Below are 20,468 nucleotides of genomic sequence, written 5' to 3'. Positions count from 1 at the left end.
ATCCCAAACATATCAGTCTTTGTCCTGCCCTGGGGCAGTCCAGCACCGAAATTCTAGGCAATACTCCTCTGAACAAGAGTACCAACAGCATCCCCAGACACGTGTTTCAGTCTGGTTGGACCTCATCAGTAGGGAGGAGCTGTGCCTCTCTAAGAATAGTGAGCAAGGGGTCGACGTCTGGATTCCCCTAGTAACTTAGGGTGAGACCCAAAGTTACTCAAATAAGCAAATTAACAAGGGGGGTCCTGGGAGTCCCTCTGCCAGACATTAGTCCTGGTTGCGAGAGACTTACTCAGAGTCTTTAGCTCACTATCTTTCACAGAGAAGAAATATCCCAAACATATCAGTCTTTGTCCTGCCCTGGGGCAGTCCAGCACCGAAATGCTAGGCAATTCTCCTCTGAACAAGAGTACCAACAGCATCCCCAGACACGTGTTTCAGTCTGGTTGGACCTCATCAGTAGGGAGGAGCTGTGCCTCTCTAAGAATAGTGAACAAGGGGTCCACGTCTGGATTCCCCTAGTAACTTAGGGTGAGACCCAAAGTTACTCAAATAAGCAAATTAACAAGGGGGGTCCTGGGAGTCCCTCTGCCAGACATTAGTCCTGGTTGCGAGAGACTTACCCCGAGTCTTTAGCTCACTATCTTTCACAGAGAAGAAATATCCCAAACATATCAGTCTTTGTCCTGCCCTGGGGCAGTCCAGCACCGAAATGCTAGGCAATACTCCTCTGAACAAGAGTACCAACAGCATCCCCAGACACGTGTTTCAGTCTGGTTGGACCTCATCAGTAGGGAGGAGCTGTGCCTCTCTAAGAATAGTGAGCAAGGGGTCCACGTCTGGATTCCCCTAGTAACTTAGGGTGAGACCCAAAGTTACTCAAATAAGCAAATTAACAAGGGGGGTCCTGGGAGTCCCTCTGCCAGACATTAGTCCTGGTTGCGAGAGACTTACCCAGAGTCTTTAGCTCACTATCTTTCACAGAGAAGAAATATCCCAAACATATCAGTCTTTGTCCTGCCCTGGGGCAGTCCAGCACCGAAATGCTAGGCAATTCTCCTCTGAACAAGAGTACCAACAGCATCCCCAGACACGTGTTTCAGTCTGGTTGGACCTCATCAGTAGGGAGGAGCTGTGCCTCTCTAAGAATAGAGAGCAAGGGGTCCACGTCTGGATTCCCCTAGTAACTTAGGGTGAGACCCAAAGTTACTCAAATAAGCAAATTAACAAGGGGGGTCCTGGGAGTCCCTCTGCCAGACATTAGTCCTGGTTGCGAGAGACTTACCCAGAGTCTTTAGCTCACTATCTTTCACAGAGAAGAAATATCCCAAACATATCAGTCTTTGTCCTGCCCTGGGGCAGTCCAGCACCGAAATGCTAGGCAATTCTCCTCTGAACAAGAGTACCAACAGCATCCCCAGACACGTGTTTCAGTCTGGTTGGACCTCATCAGTAGGGAGGAGCTGTGCCTCTCTAAGAATAGTGAGCAAGGGGTCCACGTCTGGATTCCCCTAGTAACTTAGGGTGAGACCCAAAGTTACTCAAATAAGCAAATTAACAAGGGGGGTCCTGGGAGTCCCTCTGCCAGACATTAGTCCTGGTTGCGAGAGACTTACCCAGAGTCTTTAGTTCACTATCTTTCACAGAGAAGAAATATCCCAAACATATCAGTCTTTGTCCTGCCCTGGGGCAGTCCAGCACCGAAATGCTAGGCAATTCTCCTCTGAACAAGAGTACCAACATCATCCCCAGACACGTGTTTCAGTCTGGTTGGACCTCATCAGTAGGGAGGAGCTGTGCCTCTCTAAGAATAGTGAGCAAGGGGTCCACGTCTGGATTCCCCTAGTAACTTAGGGTGAGACCCAAAGTTACTCAAATAAGCAAATTAACAAGGGGGGTCCTGGGAGTCCCTCTGCCAGACATTAGTCCTGGTTGCGAGAGACTTACCCAGAGTCTTTAGCTCACTATCTTTCACAGAGAAGAAATATCCCAAACATATCAGTCTTTGTCCTGCCCTGGGGCAGTCCAGCACCGAAATGCTAGGCAATTCTCCTCTGAACAAGAGTACCAACAGCATCCCCAGACACGTGTTTCAGTCTGGTTGGACCTCATCAGTAGGGAGGAGCTGTGCCTCTCTAAGAATAGTGAGCAAGGGGTCCACGTCTGGATTCCCCTAGTAACTTAGGGTGAGACCCAAAGTTACTCAAATAAGCAAATTAACAAGGGGGGTCCTGGGAGTCCCTCTGCCAGACATTAGTCCTGGTTGCGAGAGACTTACCCAGAGTCTTTAGCTCACTATCTTTCACAGAGAAGAAATATCCCAAACATATCAGTCTTTGTCCTGCCCTGGGGCAGTCCAGCACCGAAATGCTAGGCAATTCTCCTCTGAACAAGAGTACCAACAGCATCCCCAGACACGTGTTTCAGTCTGGTTGGACCTCATCAGTAGGGAGGAGCTGTGCCTCTCTAAGAATAGTGAGCAAGGGGTCCACGTCTGGATTCCCCTAGTAACTTAGGGTGAGACCCAAAGTTACTCAAATAAGCAAATTAACAAGGGGGGTCCTGGGAGTCCCTCTGCCAGACATTAGTCCTGGTTGCGAGAGACTTACCCAGAGTCTTTAGCTCACTATCTTTCACAGAGAAGAAATATCCCAAACATATCAGTCTTTGTCCTGCCCTGGGGCAGTCCAGCACCGAAATGCTAGGCAATTCTCCTCTGAACAAGAGTACCAACAGCATCCCCAGACACGTGTTTCAGTCTGGTTGGACCTCATCAGTAGGGAGGAGCTGTGCCTCTCTAAGAATAGTGAGCAAGGGGTCCAGGTCTGGATTCCCCTAGTAACTTAGGGTGAGACCCAAAGTTACTCAAATAAGCAAATTAACAAGGGGGGTCATAGGGGTCCCTCTGCCAGACATTAGTCCTGGTTGCGAGAGACTTACCCAGAGTCTTTAGCTCACTATCTTTCACAGAGAAGAAATATCCCAAACATATCAGTCTTTGTAATGCCCTGGGGCAGTCCAGCAACGAAATGCTAGGCAATTCTCCTCTGAACAAGAGTACCAACAGCATCCCCAGACACGTGTTTCAGTCTGGTTGGACCTCATCAGTAGGGAGGAGCTGTGCCTCTCTAAGAATAGTGAGCAAGGGGTCCACGTCTGGATTCCCCTAGGTCCAACCAGACCGAAACACGTGTCTGGGGTTTCTGTTGGTACTCTTGTTCAGAGGAGAATTGCCTAGCATTTCGGTGCTGGACTGCCCCAGGGCAGGACAAAGACTGATATGTTTGGGATATTTCTTCTCTGTGAAAGAAAGTGAGCTAAAGACTCTGGGTAAGTCTCTCGTAACCAGGACTAATGTCTGGCAGAGGTACTCCCAGGACCCCCCTTGTTAATTTGCATATTCAAGTAACTTTGGGTCTCACCCTAAGTTACTAGGGGAATCCAGACGTGGACCCCTTGCTCACTATTCTTAGAGAGGCACAGATCCACCCTACTGATGAGGTCCAACCAGACCGAAACACGTGTCTGGGGTTTCTGTTGGTACTCTTGTTCAGAGGAGAATTGCCTAGCATTTCGGTGCTGGACTGCCCCAGGGCAGGACAAAGACTGATATGTTTGGGATATTTCTTCTCTGTGAAAGATAGTGAGCTAAAGACTCTGGGTAAGTCTCTCGTAACCAGGACTAATGTCTGGCAGAGGGACTCCCAGGACCCCCCTTGTTAATTTGCATATTCAAGTAACTTTGGGTCTCACCCTAAGTTACTAGGGGAATCCAGAAGTGGACCCCTTGCTCACTATTCTTAGAGAGGCACAGATCCACCCTACTGATGAGGTCCAACCAGACCGAAACACGTGTATGGGGTTTCTGTTGGTACTCTTGTTCAGAGGAGAATTGCCTAGCATTTCGGTGCTGGACTGCCCCAGGGCAGGACAAAGACTGATATGTTTGGGATATTTCTTCTCTGTGAAAGATAGTGAGCTAAAGACTCTGGGTAAGTCTCTCGTAACCAGGACTAATGTCTGGCAGAGGGACTCCCAGGACCCCCCTTGTTAATTTGCATATTCAAGTAACTTTGGGTCTCACCCTAAGTTACTAGGGGAATCCAGACGTGGACCCCTTGCTCACTATTCTTAGAGAGGCACAGATCCACCCTACTGATGAGGTCCAACCAGACCGAAACACATGTCTGGGGTTTCTGTTGGTACTCTTGTTCAGAGGAGAATTGCCTAGCATTTCGGTGCTGGACTGCCCCAGGGCAGGACAAAGACTGATATGTTTGGGATATTTCTTCTCTGTGAAAGATAGTGAGCTAAAGACTCTGGGTAAGTCTCTCGTAACCAGGAGTAATGTCTGGCAGAGGGACTCCCAGGACCCCCCTTGTTAATTTGCACATTCCCTTGCATAGACAGCACATGTTCCTAACACTAACAGCGAGCTGGGAGTCTGTCACATTCCCTTGCATAGAGAGCACATGTTCCGAACACTAACAGCGAGCTGGGAGTCTGTCGCATTCCCCTGCATAGAGAGCACATGTTCCTAACACTAACAGCGAGCTGGGAGTCTGTCACATTCCACTGCATAGAAAGCAAATGTTCCTAACATTAACAGCAAGCTGGGTGTCTGTCACGATCCCCTGCATAGTCAGCACATGTACCTAACACTAACAGCGAGCTGGGAGTCTGTCCCATTTCCCTGCATAGAGAGCACATGTTCCTAACACTAACCGTGAGCTGGGAGTCTGTCATATTCTGCTGCATAGAGAGCAAATGTTACTAACACTAACAGCAAGCTGGAAGTCTGTCACATTCCCTTGCACAGAGAGCACATGTTCCGAACACTAACAGCAAGCTGGGAGTCTGTCACATTGCCTTGCACAGAGAGCACTAACAGCGAGCTGGTAGTCTGTCACATTCCCCTGCATAGAGAGCAAATGTTCCTAACACTAACAGCGAGCTGGGAGTCTGTCAAATTCCCTTGCATAGACAGCACATGTTCCTAACACTAACAGCGAGCAGGGAGTCTGTCACATTCCCCTGGATAGAGACCACATGTTCCTAACACTAACAGCGAGCTGGGCATCTGTCACATTCCCCTGCATAGAGAGCAAATGTTCCTAAAACTAACACCAAGCTGGGAGTCTGCCACATTCCCGGGCACAGAGAGCACTAACAGCGAGCTGGGAATCTGTCACATTCCCTAACAGCGAGCTGGGTGTCTGTCACATTCCCTTGCACAGAGAGCACTAACAGCGAGCTGGGAGTCTGTCACGTTCCCTTGCATAGACAGCACATGTTCCTAACACTAACAGCAAGCTGGGAGTCTGTCACGTTCCCTTGCATAGACAGCACATGTTCCTAACACTAACAGCGAGCTGGGATTCTGTCACATTCCCCTGCATAGAAAGCAAATGTTCCTAACACTAACAGCGAGCTGGGAGTCTGTCACATTTCCCTGCATAGAGAGCGCATGTTCCTAACACTAACAGCGAGCTGGGAGTCTGTCACATTCCCTTGCATAGAATGGATATGTTCCTAACACTGACAAGCAGCTGGAAGTCTGTTGCATTTCCTTGCATAGAGAGCAAATGTTCCTAAAACTAACAGCGAGCTGGGAGTCTGTCATATTCCCGGGCACAGAGAGCACTAACAGTGAGCTGGGAGTCTGTCACATACCCCTGCATAGACAGCACATGTTCCTAACACTAACAGCGTGCTGTGAGTCTGTCACATATTCCTGCATAGAGAGCACATGTTCTTAACACTAACCGCGAGCTGGGAGTCTGTCACATTCCCTTGCATAGAATGGATATGTTCCTAACACTGACAAGCAGCTGGAAGTCTGTTGCATTTCCTTGCATAGAGAGCAAATGTTCCTAAAACTAACAGCGAGCTGGGAGTCTGTCATATTCCCGGGCACAGAGAGCACTAACAGTGAGCTGGGAGTCTGTCACATACCCCTGCATAGACAGCACATGTTCCTAACACTAACAGCGTGCTGTGAGTCTGTCACATATTCCTGCATAGAGAGGACATGTTCCTAACACTAACAGCAAGCTGGGCCTCTGTCACATTCCCCTGCATAGAGAGCACATGTTCCTAACACTAACAGCGAGCTGAGATTCTGTCACATTCCCCTGCATAGAGAGCACAGGTTCCTAACACTAACAGCTAGCTGGGCGTCTGTCACATTCCCCTGCATAGAGAGCACATGTTCGTAACACTAACAGCGAGCTGGGAGTCTGTCACATTCCCTAACAGCGAGCTGGGTGTCTGTCACATTCCCTTGCACAGAGAGCACTAACAGCGAGCTGGGAGTCTGTCACGTTCCCTTGCATAGACAGCACATGTTCCTAACACTAACAGCAAGCTGGGAGTCTGTCACGTTCCCTTGCATAGACAGCACATGTTCCTAACAGTAACAGCGAGTTGGGAGTCTGTCACATTCCCCTGCATAGAGAGGACATGTTCCTAACACTAACAGCAAGCTGGGCCTCTGTCACATTCCCCTGCATAGAGAGCACATGTTCCTAACACTAACCATGAGCTGGCAGTCTGTGATATTCTGCTGCATAGAGAGCCCATGTTTCTAACACTAACAGCGAGCTGGGAGTCTGTCACATTCCCTTGCACAGAGAGCACATGTTCCTAACACTAACAGCAAGCTGGGAGTCTGTCACGTTCCCTTGCATAGACAGCACATGTTCCTAACACTAACAGCGAGCTGGGATTCTGTCACATTCCACTGCATAGAAAGCAAATGTTCCTAACACTAACAGTGAGCTGGGAATCTGTAACATTTCCCTGCATAGAGAGCACATGTTCCTAATACTAACAGCGAGCTGGGAGTCTGTCAAATTCTCCTGCATAGACAGCAAATGTTCCTAACACTAACAGCAAGCTGGGCGTCTGTCACGATCCCCTGCATAGTCAGCACATGTTCCTAACACTAACAGCGAGTTGGGAGTCTGTCACATTCCCCTGCATAGAGAGGACATGTTCCTAACACTAACAGCAAGCTGGGCCTCTGTCACATTCCCCTGCATAGAGAGCACATGTTCCTAACACTAACAGCGAGCTGAGATTCTGTCACATTCCCCTGCATAGAGAGCACAGGTTCCTAACACTAACAGCTAGCTGGGCGTCTGTCACATTCCCCTGCATAGAGAGCACATGTTCGTAACACTAACAGCGAGCTGGGAATCTGTCACATTCCCTAACAGCGAGCTGGGTGTCTGTCACATTCCCTTGCACAGAGAGCACTAACAGCGAGCTGGGAGTCTGTCACATTCCCCTGCATAGAAAGCAAATGTTCCTAACACTAACAGCGAGCTGGGAGTCTGTCACATTTCCCTGCATAGAGAGTGCATGTTCCTAACACTAACAGCGAGCTGGGAGTCTGTCACATTCCCTTGCATAGAATGGATATGTTCCTAACACTGACAAGCAGCTGGAAGTTTGTTGCATTTCCTTGCATAGAGAGCAAATGTTCCTAAAACTAACAGCGAGCTGGGAGTCTGTCATATTCCCGGGCACAGAGAGCACTAACAGTGAGCTGGGAGTCTGTCACATACCCCTGCATAGACAGCACATGTTCCTAACACTAACAGCGTGCTGTGAGTCTGTCACATATTCCTGCATAGAGAGCACATGTTCTTAACACTAACCGCGAGCTGGGAGTCTGTCATATTCTGCTGCATAGTGAGCACATGTTCCTAACACTATTAGCGAGCTGGGAGTCTGTCACATTCCCTTGCACAGAGAGCACATGTTCCTAACACTAACAGCAAGATGGGAGTCTGTCACGTTCCCTTGCATAGACAGCACATGTTCCTAACACTAACAGCGAGCTGGGAGTCTGTCACATTCCTTTGCATAGAGAGGACATGCTCCTAAAACTAACAGCGAGCTGGGCATCTGTCACATTCACCTGCATAGAGAGCACATGTTCCTAACACTAACAGCGAGCTGGGAGTATGTCACATTCCCTTGCAGAGAGAGCACATAATCCTAACATTAACAGCGAGCTGGGCATCTGTCACATTCTCCTGCATAAGGAGCACATGTTCCTAACACTAACAGCGAGCTGGGAGTCTGTCACATTCCCTTGCATTGAGAGCACATGTTCCTAACACTAAGAGTGAGCTGGGAGTCTGTCACATTCCCTTGCATAGAAAGCACATGTTCCTAACACGGCCAGGGAGCTGGAAGTCTGTTGCATTTCCTTGCATAGAGAGCAAATGTTCCTAAAACTAACAGCGAGCTGGGAATCTGTCACATTCCTGAGTACAGAGAGCACTAACAGCGAGCTGGGAGTCTTTCACATTCTCTTGCATAGAGAGCACTAGTTCCGAACACTAACAGCAAGTTGGGCGTCTGTCACATTCCCTTGCACAGAGAGCACTAACAGCGAGCTGGGAGTCTGTCACATTCCCCTGCATAGAGAGCACATGTTCGTAACACTAACAGCAAGCTGGGAGTCTGTCACATTCCCTTGCATAGACAGCACATGTTCCTAACACTAACAGCGAGCTTGGAGTCTGTGACATTCCCTTGCATAGAGAGCACCTGTTTCTAACACTAACAGCGAGCCGGGAGTCTGTCACATTCCCTTGCATAGAGAGCACATGATCTTAACACTAATAGCGAGCTGGGAGTCTGTCACATTCCCTTGCATAGAAACCACATGTTCCTAACACTAACAGGGAGCTGGGAGTCTGTCACATTCACCTGCATAGAGAGCACATGTTCCTAACACTAACAGCGAGCTGGGAGTCTGTCACATTCCCTTGCACAGAGAGCACATGTTCCTAACACTAAAAGCGACCTGGGATTCTGTCACGTTCCCTTGCATAGACAGCACATGTTCCTAACACTAACAGCGAGCTGGGAGTCTCTCACATTCCTTTGCATAGAGACCACATGCTCCTAAGGCTAACAGCGAGCTGGGCGTCTGTCACATTCACCTGCACAGAGAGCACATGTTCCTAACACTAACAGCGAGCTGGGAGTCTGTCACATTCCCTAACAGCAAGCTGGGAGTCTGTCACATTCCCTTGCACAGAGAGCACTAACAGCGAGCTGGGAGTCTGTCACATTCTCTTGCATAGAGAGTGCATGTTCCAAACACTAACAGCAAGCTGGGAGTCTGTCACATTCCTTTGCACAAAGAGCACTAACAGCAAGCTGAGAGTCTGTCACATTCCCCTCCATAGAGAGCAAATGTTCCTAACACTAACAGCGAGCTGGGAGTCTGTCACATTTCCTTGCTCAGAGCACATGTTCCTAACACTAACAGCGAGCTGGGAGTCTGTCAAATTCCCCTGCATAGGGAGCACATGTTCCTAACACTAACAGCGAGCTGGGAGTCTGTCACATTCCTTTGCATAGAGAGCACATGTTCCTAACACTAACAGCGAGCTGGGAGTCTGTCACATTCACCTGCATAGATAGCAAATGTTCCTAATACTAACAGTGAGCTAGGAGTCTGTCACATTCCCCTGCATAGACAGCAAATGTTCCTAACACTAACAGCAAGCTGGGTGTCGGTCACAATCCCCTGCATAGTCAGCACATGTTCCTAACACTAACAGCGTGCTGGGAGTCTGTCACATTTCCCTGCATAGAGAGCACATGTTCCTAACACTAACCATGAGCTGGCAGTCTGTGATATTCTGCTGCATAGAGAGCCCATGTTCCTAACACTAACAGCGAGCTGGGAGTCTGTCACATTATCTTGCATAGAGAGTGCATGTTCCAAACACTAACAGCAAGCTGGGAGTCTGTCACATTCCTTTGCACAAAGAGCACTAACAGCGAGCAGGGAGTCTGTCACATTCCCCTCCATAGAGAGCAAATGTTACTAACACTAACAGCGAGCTGGGAGTCTGTCACATTCCCTTGCTCAGAGCACATGTTCCTAACACTAACAGCGAGCTGGGAGTCTGTCAAATTCCCCTGCATAGGGAGCACATGTTCCTAACACTAACAGCGGGCTGGGAGTCTGTCACATTCCTTTGTATAGAGAGCACATGTTCCTAACACTAACATCGAGCTGGGAGTCTGTCACATTTGCCTGCATAGAAAGCAAATGTTCCTAATACTAACAGCGAGCTAGGAGTCTGTCACATTCCCCTGCATAGACAGCAAATGTTCCTAACACTAACAGCAAGCTGGGTGTCGGTCACAATCCCCTGCATAGTCAGCACATGTTCCTAACACTAACAGCGTGCTGGGAGTCTGTCACATTTCCCTGCATAGAGAGCACATGTTCCTAACACTAACCATGAGCTGGCAGTCTGTGATATTCTGCTGCATAGAGAGCCCATGTTCCTAACACTAACAGCGAGCTGGGAGTCTGTTGCATTTCCTTGCATAGAGAGCAAATGTTCCTAAAACTAACAGCGAGCTGGGAATCTGTCACATTCCTGAGTACTGAGAGCACTAACAGCGAGCTGGGAGTCTTTCACATTCTCTTGCATAGAGAGCACTAGTTCCGAACACTAACAGCAAGTTGGGCGTCTGTCACATTCCCTTGCACAGAGAGCACTAACAGCGAGCTGGGAGTCTGTCACATTCCCCTGCATAGAGAGCACATGTTCGTAACACTAACAGCAAGCTGGGAGTCTGTCACATTCCCTTGCATAGACAGCACATGTTCCTAACACTAACAGCGAGCTTGGAGACTGTGACATTCCCTTGCATAGAGAGCACATGTTCCTAACACTAACAGCGAGCTGGGAGTCTGTCACATTCCCTTGCATAGAAAGCACATGATCTTAACACTAATAGTGAGCTGGGAGTCTGTCACATTCCCTTGCATAGAAACCACATGTTCCTAACACTAACAGGGAGCTGGGAGTCTGTCACATTCACCTGCATAGAGAGCACATGTTCCTAACACTAACAGCGAGCTGGGAGTCTGTCACATTCCCTTGCACAGAGAGCACATGTTCCTAACACTAAAAGCGACCTGGGATTCTGTCACGTTCCCTTGCATAGACAGCACATGTTCCTAACACTAACAGCGAGCTGAGAGTCTGTCACATTCCTTTGCATAGAGAGCACATGCTCCTAAGACTAACAGCGAGCTGGGCGTCTGTCACATTCACCTGCACAGAGAGCACATGTTCCTAACAGTAACAGCGAGCTGGGAGTCTGTCACATTGCCTAACAGCAAGCTGGGAGTCTGTCACATTCCCTTGCACAGAGAGCACTAACAGCAAGCTGGGAGTCTGTCACATTCTCTTGCATAGAGAGTGCATGTTCCAAACACTAACAGCAAGCTGGGAGTCTGTCACATTCCTTTGCACAAAGAGCACTAACAGCGAGCTGAGGGTCTGTCACATTCCCCTCCATAGAGAGCAAATGTTCCTAACACTAACAGCGAGCTGGGAGTCTGTCACATTCCCTTGCTCAGAGCACATGTTCCTAACACTAACAGCGAGCTGGGAGTCTGTCAAATTCCCCTGCATAGGGAGCACATGTTCCTAACACTAACAGCGAGCTGGGAGTCTGTCACATTCCTTTGCATAGAGAGCACATGTTCCTAACACTAACAGCGAGCTGGGAGTCTGTCACATTTGCCTGCATAGATAGCAAATGTTCCTAATACTAACAGCGAGCTAGGAGTCTGTCACATTCCCCTGCATAGACAGCAAATGTTCCTAACACTAACAGCAAGCTGGGTGTCGGTCACAATCCCCTGCATAGTCAGCACATGTTCCTAACACTAACAGCGTGCTGGGAGTCTGTCACATTTCCCTGCATAGAGAGCACATGTTCCTAACACTAACCATGAGCTGGCAGTCTGTGATATTCTGCTGCATAGAGAGCCCATGTTCCTAACACTAACAGCGAGCTGGGAGTCTGTCACATTCTCTTGCATAGAGAGTGCATGTTCCAAACACTAACAGCAAGCTGGGAGTCTGTCACATTCCTTTGCACAAAGAGCACTAACAGCGAGCTGGGAGTCTGTCACATTCCCCTCCATAGAGAGCAAATGTTCCTAACACTAACAGCGAGCTGGGAGTCTGTCACATTCCCTTGCTCAGAGCACATGTTCCTAACACTAACAGCGAGCTGGGAGTCTGTCAAATTCCCCTGCATAGGGAGCACATGTTCCTAACACTAACAGCGAGCTGGGAGTCTGTCACATTCCTTTGTATGAGAGCACATGTTCCTAACACTAACATCGAGCTGGGAGTCTGTCACATTTGCCTGCATAGAAAGCAAATGTTTCTAATACTAACAGCGAGCTAGGAGTCTGTCACATTCCCCTACATAGACAGCAAATGTTCCTAACACTAACAGCAAGCTGGGTGTCGGTCACAATCCCCTGCATAGTCAGCACATGTTCCTAACACTAACAGCGTGCTGGGAGTCTGTCACATTTCCCTGCATAGAGAGCACATGTTCCTAACACTAACCATGAGCTGGCAGTCTGTGATATTCTGCTGCATAGAGAGCCCATGTTCCTAACACTAACAGCGAGCTGGGAGTCTGTCACATTCCCTTGCACAGAGAGCACATGTTCCTAACACTAACAGCAAGCTGGGAGTCTGTCATGTTCCCTTGCATAGACAGCACATGTTCCTAACACTAACAGCGAGCTGGGATTCTGTCACATTCCCCTGCATAGAAAGCAAATGTTCCTAACACTAACAGCGAGCTGGGAGTCTGTCACATTTCCCTGCATAGAGAGCACATGTTCCTAATACTAACAGCGAGCTGGGAGTCTGTCAAATTCTCCTGCATAGACAGCAAATGTTCCTAACACTAACAGCAAGCTGGGCGTCTGTCACGATCCCCTGCATAGTCAGCACATGTTCCTAACACTAACAGCGAGTTGGGAGTCTATCACATTCCCCTGCATAGAGAGGACATGTTCCTAACACTAACAGCAAGCTGGGCCTCTGTCACATTCCCCTGCATAGAGAGCACATGTTCCTAACACTAACAGCGAGCTGAGATTCTGTCACATTCCCCTGCATAGAGAGCACAGGTTCCTAACACTAACAGCTAGCTGGGCGTCTGTCACATTCCCCTGCATAGAGAGCACATGTTTGTAACACTAACAGCGAGCTGGGAGTCTGTCACATTCCCTAACAGCGAGCTGGGTGTCTGTCACATTCCCTTGCACAGAGAGCACTAACAGCGAGCTGGGAGTCTGTCACGTTCCCTTGCATAGACAGCACATGTTCCTAACACTAACAGCAAGCTGGGAGTCTGTCACGTTCCCTTGCATAGAGAGCACATGTTCCTAACACTAACAGTGAGCTGGGATTCTGTCACATTCCCCTGCATAGAAAGCAAATGTTCCTAACACTAACAGCGAGCTGGGAGTCTGTCACATTTCCCTGCATAGAGAGCGCATGTTCCTAACACTAACAGCGAGCTGGGAGTCTGTCACATTCCCTTGCATAGAATGGATATGTTCCTAACACTGACAAGCAGCTGGAAGTCTGTTGCATTTCCTTGCATAGAGAGCAAATGTTCCTAAAACTAACAGCGAGCTGGGAGTCTGTCACATACCCCTGCATAGACAGCACATGTTCCTAACACTAACAGCGTGCTGGGAGTCTATCACATATTCCTGCATAGAGAGCACATGTTCTTAACACTAACCGCGAGCTGGGAGTCTGTCATATTCCACTGCATAGTGAGCACATGTTCCTAACACTATTAGCGAGCTGGGAGTCTGTCACATTCCCTTGCACAGAGAGCACATGTTCCTAACACTAACAGCAAGATGGGAGTCTGTCACGTTCCCTTGCATAGACAGCACATGTTCCTAACACTAACAGCGAGCTGGGAGTCTGTCACATTCCTTTGCATAGAGAGCACATGCTCCTAACACTAACAGCGAGCTGGGCATCTGTCACATTCACCTGCATAGAGAGCACATGATCTTAACACTAACAGCAAGCTAGGATTCTGTCACATTCCCTTGCATAGAAACCACATGTTCCTAACACTAACAGGGAGCTGGGCGTCTGTCACTTTCTCCTGCATAAGGAGCACATGTTCCTAACACTAACAGCGAGCTGGGAGTCTGTCACATTCCCTTGCATAGAGAGCACATGTTCCTAACACTAAAAGTGAGCTGGGAGTCTGTCACGTTACCTTGCATAGACAGCACATGTTCCTAACACTAACATGTTGCTCCCTTCATTCACCATGTACACACTCTCACTGACCAACCAATACATCACTGTGCACACCCTTCATGCTCCAATGCACCGTCCTTTCTCTGCCTGGTCTTTTGGTTCACCTTCTTCTCCATTGACCGCATCAGTATAACCCACACTGCCTTAACCTTCCTGCCTTCTATTATACTGCCCCATGCCCTTCTATTGAGTCCCCACCTCAGCTGTTTCCCTAGGCCAAGACTTGACTAGGTTTCCCGTCCGGCTGGTTTACAGCAACAAGCCAGAAATCAGCCGGAATCCCCACCCCCTTTTTGCTAGTGGGCAAGTCAGCTTTCTGCAATGCCAGACTGGTACAAACTAATTGAATTTCAGCAAACGGCAAACAAATCTTTGGAAAAAAGCATGCCAACATGCCTTTGTAGAAAGGACTGAACATGAAAGGCACTGGCTGACACATGTTGACATTTTGAGCAACAATCCGCTGGCTTTCTGTTCATTGGTGCATCCTTCTCTGGAGCTCTCTCTGAGAGCGCTTGGCAGGCAAAATCTAAATCTGAAGTTTTGCACATGGCTCAGTATTATGGGAACCGTGTTAATAATGAGAAGGAGAAAATAGAGAAGAGGAAAGGAGATCTGAAAACTAAAGTATTATTACAACAAATTGTTAGAAACCCCAGAGGAGGCACGACACAGACCAGAGGTCAGTATGTCCCAAAAGGAAACGCTCCTTTGGGTTCTGTGAATATTAATCAATGTGCTTATTGCCGCCAGGAAGGTCATTGGCAAGCACAGTGCCCCGCCCTTCGACAAAGGTCAAACAGTGCGTTTGGGAGTATGGGTAGACGACCTAGAGGTCGCCCTGGAGCAGGGGGCCCTGATAGAGGTCAGTTTTTACAAGATCCTCAGCAACCTTTTTCACGGGAAAATCAGACCTCGAGTGTGGACTCGAGGAACATATTTGATCACCCTTCTGCTGCCTACCTTTCTGAAGAGCTTCCTTCCGACGATACTCTATTTCATTAGGACTGCCCGAAGCAGGGTTTGGAACCTTCACCTATTCCCGTTAATCAGAGAGGCCCCTACGTTGAATTATTAGTGGGGAATAGGAAAAACCAGTTTTTGATAGACACTGGAGCACAGAAGTGCTCCATTGATCATTCCCGGGTTCCAAACATTCCACTGTCAGGGCAAACAAATGTTTCAGTACGTTTTTCTGGTATACCAATTGTCTGTCCGGTTTCTTCGCCGCTGTCTGTTTCTTTGGGTCCCTTTGCGGACCATTGCCCTTTTCTTCTGACTTCGAACTGTGGAGAGAATTTGCTGGGGTTAAATTTGTTAAAGAAATTGAATGCAGTAATTCATTGTTCCTCTGATGGAGTACGACTGACGGTTTCACCACAGCAACTTCCCAATTCTCAGTTTCTGATTCGACCATTGCCTCCTGAGTTTAGCGTTGTCCCGGAATGTTTATGGGCGGTAGATGACAATGATGTTGGGGTATTACAGATTGAGCCCGTTAAAATAGTTTTGAAACATGGAGTGAAACTACCACACATTCTGCAGTATAAAATATCAGTTGAGGGCGAGCGTGCTTTGAAATGCATTGCCTCCGATTTTGTGCATCGTGGGGTGATCGAGGAGATTGCAGGTAGTTTATGTAACAGTCCGATTTTGCCTGTATACAAGAAAGGCGACAATGCAATCCCATACCGCTTCATAATTGATCTTCGTGCTATTAACAGAGTTGTCGCCCCACAATTTCCAATTGTGCCTGATGTAACAATGATATTGACAATGATCCCTGCTACGGCTACGCACTTCAGCGTTGTGGATTTAAAAAACGCTTTCTTTAGCATTCCTATACATAAGGAGAGTAGATATTTGTTCGCGTTCACCTTGGGTGGCCGTTCATTCACATTTACTCGGGCACCTCAAGGGTATACTGAAAGTCCAAGCATTTATAGTAGAGCTCTGAAAGAGCAGCTTGACAGCCTTGAATTGCCACCTACTTGTACACTACTTCAGTATGTCGATGATTTGCTTTTGGCTGCAGATTCTGAAAGTGCTTGTAAAGAAGGCACTGTACTGTTGCTTCTTCATCTAGCTAAAAATGGTCATAAAGCTTCGCTCAAAAAATTTCAATATTGTTGTCAGGAGGTCGCCTATTTAGGCTACCTCCTGTCAAAGGAGGGGAGAAGATTGACACCTGAAAGAATAAAACACATTCTGGCATGTCTGTTCCAAATACACAGAAGGAAGTCAGAGCCTTAATAGGTATGGCTTCTTACTGTAGGTTGTGGATCCCGAACTTTTCACTAGTGATAAATCCGATGTTGGCTTTGACGAAGAAGGGCATTTCTCTGCCACTGCCATGGAAATCGGAACATCAACGATCATTTGAGCTTCTCAAAACCGCGTTATGCTCTGCACCGGTTCTGGGTACTCCAAATTATGACAAGGCCTTTGTGTTGTTTGTGCATGAATGTGATGGATGTGCTTTGGCTGTGTTAACGCAGGAACATGGAGGGAAGAATAGGCCGTGCGGCTACTACTCCTCCGCCCTTGATCCTGTCGCATGCGCTTTGCCAAGATGTTTACGAGCTGTCGCTGCTGCTGCCGCGTCTGTAAAACAGAGTGAGGGAATGGTCCTAGGCCATGATTTAATTTTGATGGTACCTCACTCTGTAGATGTCCTATTGAATAAGACACAAACGCAACACCTCACCTCTGCACGGCTGACAAGGTATGAATTAATTCTGTTTGCCCCTCACATTCAAATTAAGAGGTGTTGTGTTCTTAATCCGGCTGAACTTCTACCTTTCCCGCAAAATACTGTTTGCGGTGACGAAGAATTACATGACTGCCTGTATGCCACTGAGCAGGAAACCAAGGGCAGGATAGACCTTATAGATACTCCTTTGGATAATGCAGAAGGGGAGCTGTTTTGTGATGGCTCCTGCTTCAAACTTTCAGATGGTACATCTACAGCTGCTTACGCAGTCACTACGTTGAGTACGGTTGTTGAAACTAAGAGAATTCCGCATAACTCCGCACAGGCCGCAGAGATTATAGCGTTGACCCGAGCTTGTGAACTCTCCGAAGGGCATGCAGTAAACATATATACTGATAGCCAGTATGCCTTTGGGGTGGCTCACAACTTTGGGAGGCTCTGGTCGGAAAGAGGGTTCCTAACCTCACATGGGACCAAGATTCAGCATGGTCCCCTGATAGTACATTTGCTCTCGGCACTCTCACTCCCTAGGCAGTTAGCGATCATGAATTGTGCAGCACATCGTAAGGTCATAGATGATGTGGGAAAAGGGAACGCTTTTACTGACCATATAGCCAGACAAACGGCCACAGACCTTAGCACAGACATGTATGCTCTAAGGGAAACAAAAAATGCCTATGTAATGGATGAGGGTATCGAGTCTGTGCGAGATATCCAAACTGATGCCACAATAAAAGAATCTAAAAGGTGGGCCGAAGGAATGGGGAAACTGGATGATGATGGGTGTTGGGTGGATACATCTGAAGGAAAATGGTTGCTCCCAGATTCATATGTGCTGGCAATGGTTACGATGGCACACGGTCCTTCGCATGTGTGTGCCCAGCAGATCACGAAAATGTTAGAACAAGTATGGGTGAATGATAAAATTTCGAAGATTGCACAGCGCCATGTTCAGAATTGTATGATTTGCTTACAGCACAATGTGGGGAAGGGGACAGTAACTCCAAGGGGAAGCTTTGGGCCCCCTTCTGTTCCCTTCGAGGTCATCCACTTTGATTTTATTGAGATGGAACGGTGTAACAATCTAAAATATGTTCTCGTGATTATTTGTGCTTTTAGTAAATGGGTCGAGGCTTTCCCCGTTAAAGATGCTACTGCCATGACCACTGCAAAGACTATGGTAAAATAATTCTTTCCACGATTTGGGCTTCCAAGGGTAATTTGGTCGGACAATGGTCCCCATTTTGTTGCAGCAGTAATTTTGCAGATATGTACAGCGTTACACATTGAAAACGATTTCACTCAACTAGACATCCTCAAAGTGCTGGATTGGTAGAGAGACATAACGGCATCCTAAAGAATAAGCTTGCAAAAACATGTGCCGACACCAAACTGAAATGGCCAGATGCCTTGCCTATTGTATTGTTAGCCATGCGTACCACACCTCAAACTAAGACTGGGCTCTCCCCATTTGAGGTAGTGATGGGGAGACCTGCTAACATTTGGGGCCTTCCGAAGCCCAAAACTTTAAGGGAGGTCGAGGATGTATTGCTTGTAGACTACTGTAACCAGTTGACTAAAAATCTGTATCTCATTTATCATCAGGTCCAATCAGCTTTACCTGTACGGTTTACGGGCCCAGGACACGATATTCAGCCTGGAAGTTGGGTCCTAGTGAAGGCCTACGAAAGGTCTTCCTGTCTCGCTCCTTGCTGGAGGGGCCCTATCAGGTACTGTTGGTCACCCAAACAGCAGTGCGGGTGGCTGGAAAGAAGCATTGGATCCACGCGACGCATGTCAAGAAACTTCCTCACCCGACGCCACACGTTACAGAAGAAGCAGAACCCCTCGCTGACGCTACAATCTCTGATCCTGGAGTAGCAAACAGCGCTGTGAGTGCGTCAGAGAATTCCTCTGAGCCCGTGGAGCTTGGGGAACAGTCCATTTCATCTCCGCACTCTTTGAAAAAGTCACTTCCGGAAAACACTGTTTCAAGTTCTGCGACTTCCGTCGCCTCCGATACGTTGCTTCCCTCAGGAAGTGACGTTACCTTATTTCCGGATCAAACAGCATTGGGTACCACCAGGTACGACCTTCGACGAAGAAAATAGAACTACGGCATGGGTTTTGCCTGTGCATCTGGAAAGAAAAAGTCATTGAGAGTTTTTTCTCTTGTAAAAGGAAGTTTTTGTTAAAAAAAGGGATTCTACTGGCTAGGGTAGTAGTGTCGCCAGCAACGAACACTGGGGTCGTCGATTGATAAACTACAATGCCTGCCACCTCCACCGCTGCTGTTCGAATTGGACTTGTAAATAAGGGGGTGACCAACAACGAACAATGTGCCTGGGTCCCAAAAACGTATTGCTGTGTTGTGTTAGTAATAATTGGAATTTGTATAGTTACTGCTGTGGGACTTTGCTACTTCGAAGAAATTTACCCTCTAAAACCTTTACTGCCAATTGAAATTTTACCTACTGCTTTGACTCCCTCTGTACACCTTCACACTCTGTCACCTAGAGACTCCCAGCATAGACGAAAGTACCATAATAACACTTTAATGATAATAATAAATGCAACGCATGCCATCTTTAATAAGAGTAATTGCTGGATTTGTACCCATTTACCGCAACATGGGAACAAGGGGCTAGGAAGGTATATTCACCCTTTACCTTTAACGACTTCTTGCTATGCCTCTCTTAGAGCACTATTCTTTGGCCGTTGGAATGACAGCATCTCAGGGAACTTTGATGGAACTAATTTAAATGATTTTGAGAAATGTGAATTGACTCCCCTGGGATGCTCGCTATTTGCAAATAGAAGTAAACCTAATGTTGCTTCTATTAGGCCATCTGATAAACTATCTCTTCCTTTTCAAGCTCTAATTTCCTTTAAAATGGCTCTGATAGGCAATAAGGACACCATGCCTACTTCCTACTCTATTAATCATAGCCCTGATTCAGTCCCCTTTTGTGTACAAAGAAATGGCACTCGGTCAATGGGAGATTTTGAAGGTTGTGTGAACATTGTAAATTTGACTGGGGAGAACAGGCCTCTGTATGTAGGGGGGCCTGTTTATTTCGTTTGTGGTAGTTCAGCATTTCCCTGGTTGCCCAAGTATTGGCAGGGAACCTGTTATTTAGGAATCCTATTACCTGGGGTATTTATAGCAAGTACATTGGAAGTTTCTAAGGCTTGCCCACGACGGGACGAGGACGGAGATACCCCTGGGCAAGTATTGGGAGATATAGCAAAATCAGTTGTGCCATTTTGGGGACAGATAGCAAATTCTGAAAATATTAGGGGTCTAGCAAGGGTACTGGAGAGAACCATCAATCGGACCACGGATATCCTCTACAATATGACACTAGAACAAAAGGCAATAAGATTGGTAGCGCTCCAAAATCGGATGGCATTAGATGTCATCCTGGCAGAACGTGGTGGGGTATGTAAATTAGTGGGGTCCGCTTGCTGTGTTTTCGTACCAGATTCCTCACCGACAATTTTCAAAGCAATACAGAACTTGCACATCCTTAGTTCTGAAGTGCATGTTCCTGTGGGAGATTGGAATATTAGCGCCTGGTTCTGGGATT

Source organism: Ambystoma mexicanum, unplaced genomic scaffold (genome assembly GCF_040938575.1).
Source record: "Ambystoma mexicanum isolate Mex_15411 unplaced genomic scaffold, UKY_AmexF1_1 Mex_scaf26, whole genome shotgun sequence".
NCBI classification, from domain to species: Eukaryota; Metazoa; Chordata; class Amphibia; order Caudata; family Ambystomatidae; genus Ambystoma; species Ambystoma mexicanum.
Note: the sequence above shows the minus strand (reverse complement) of the source record.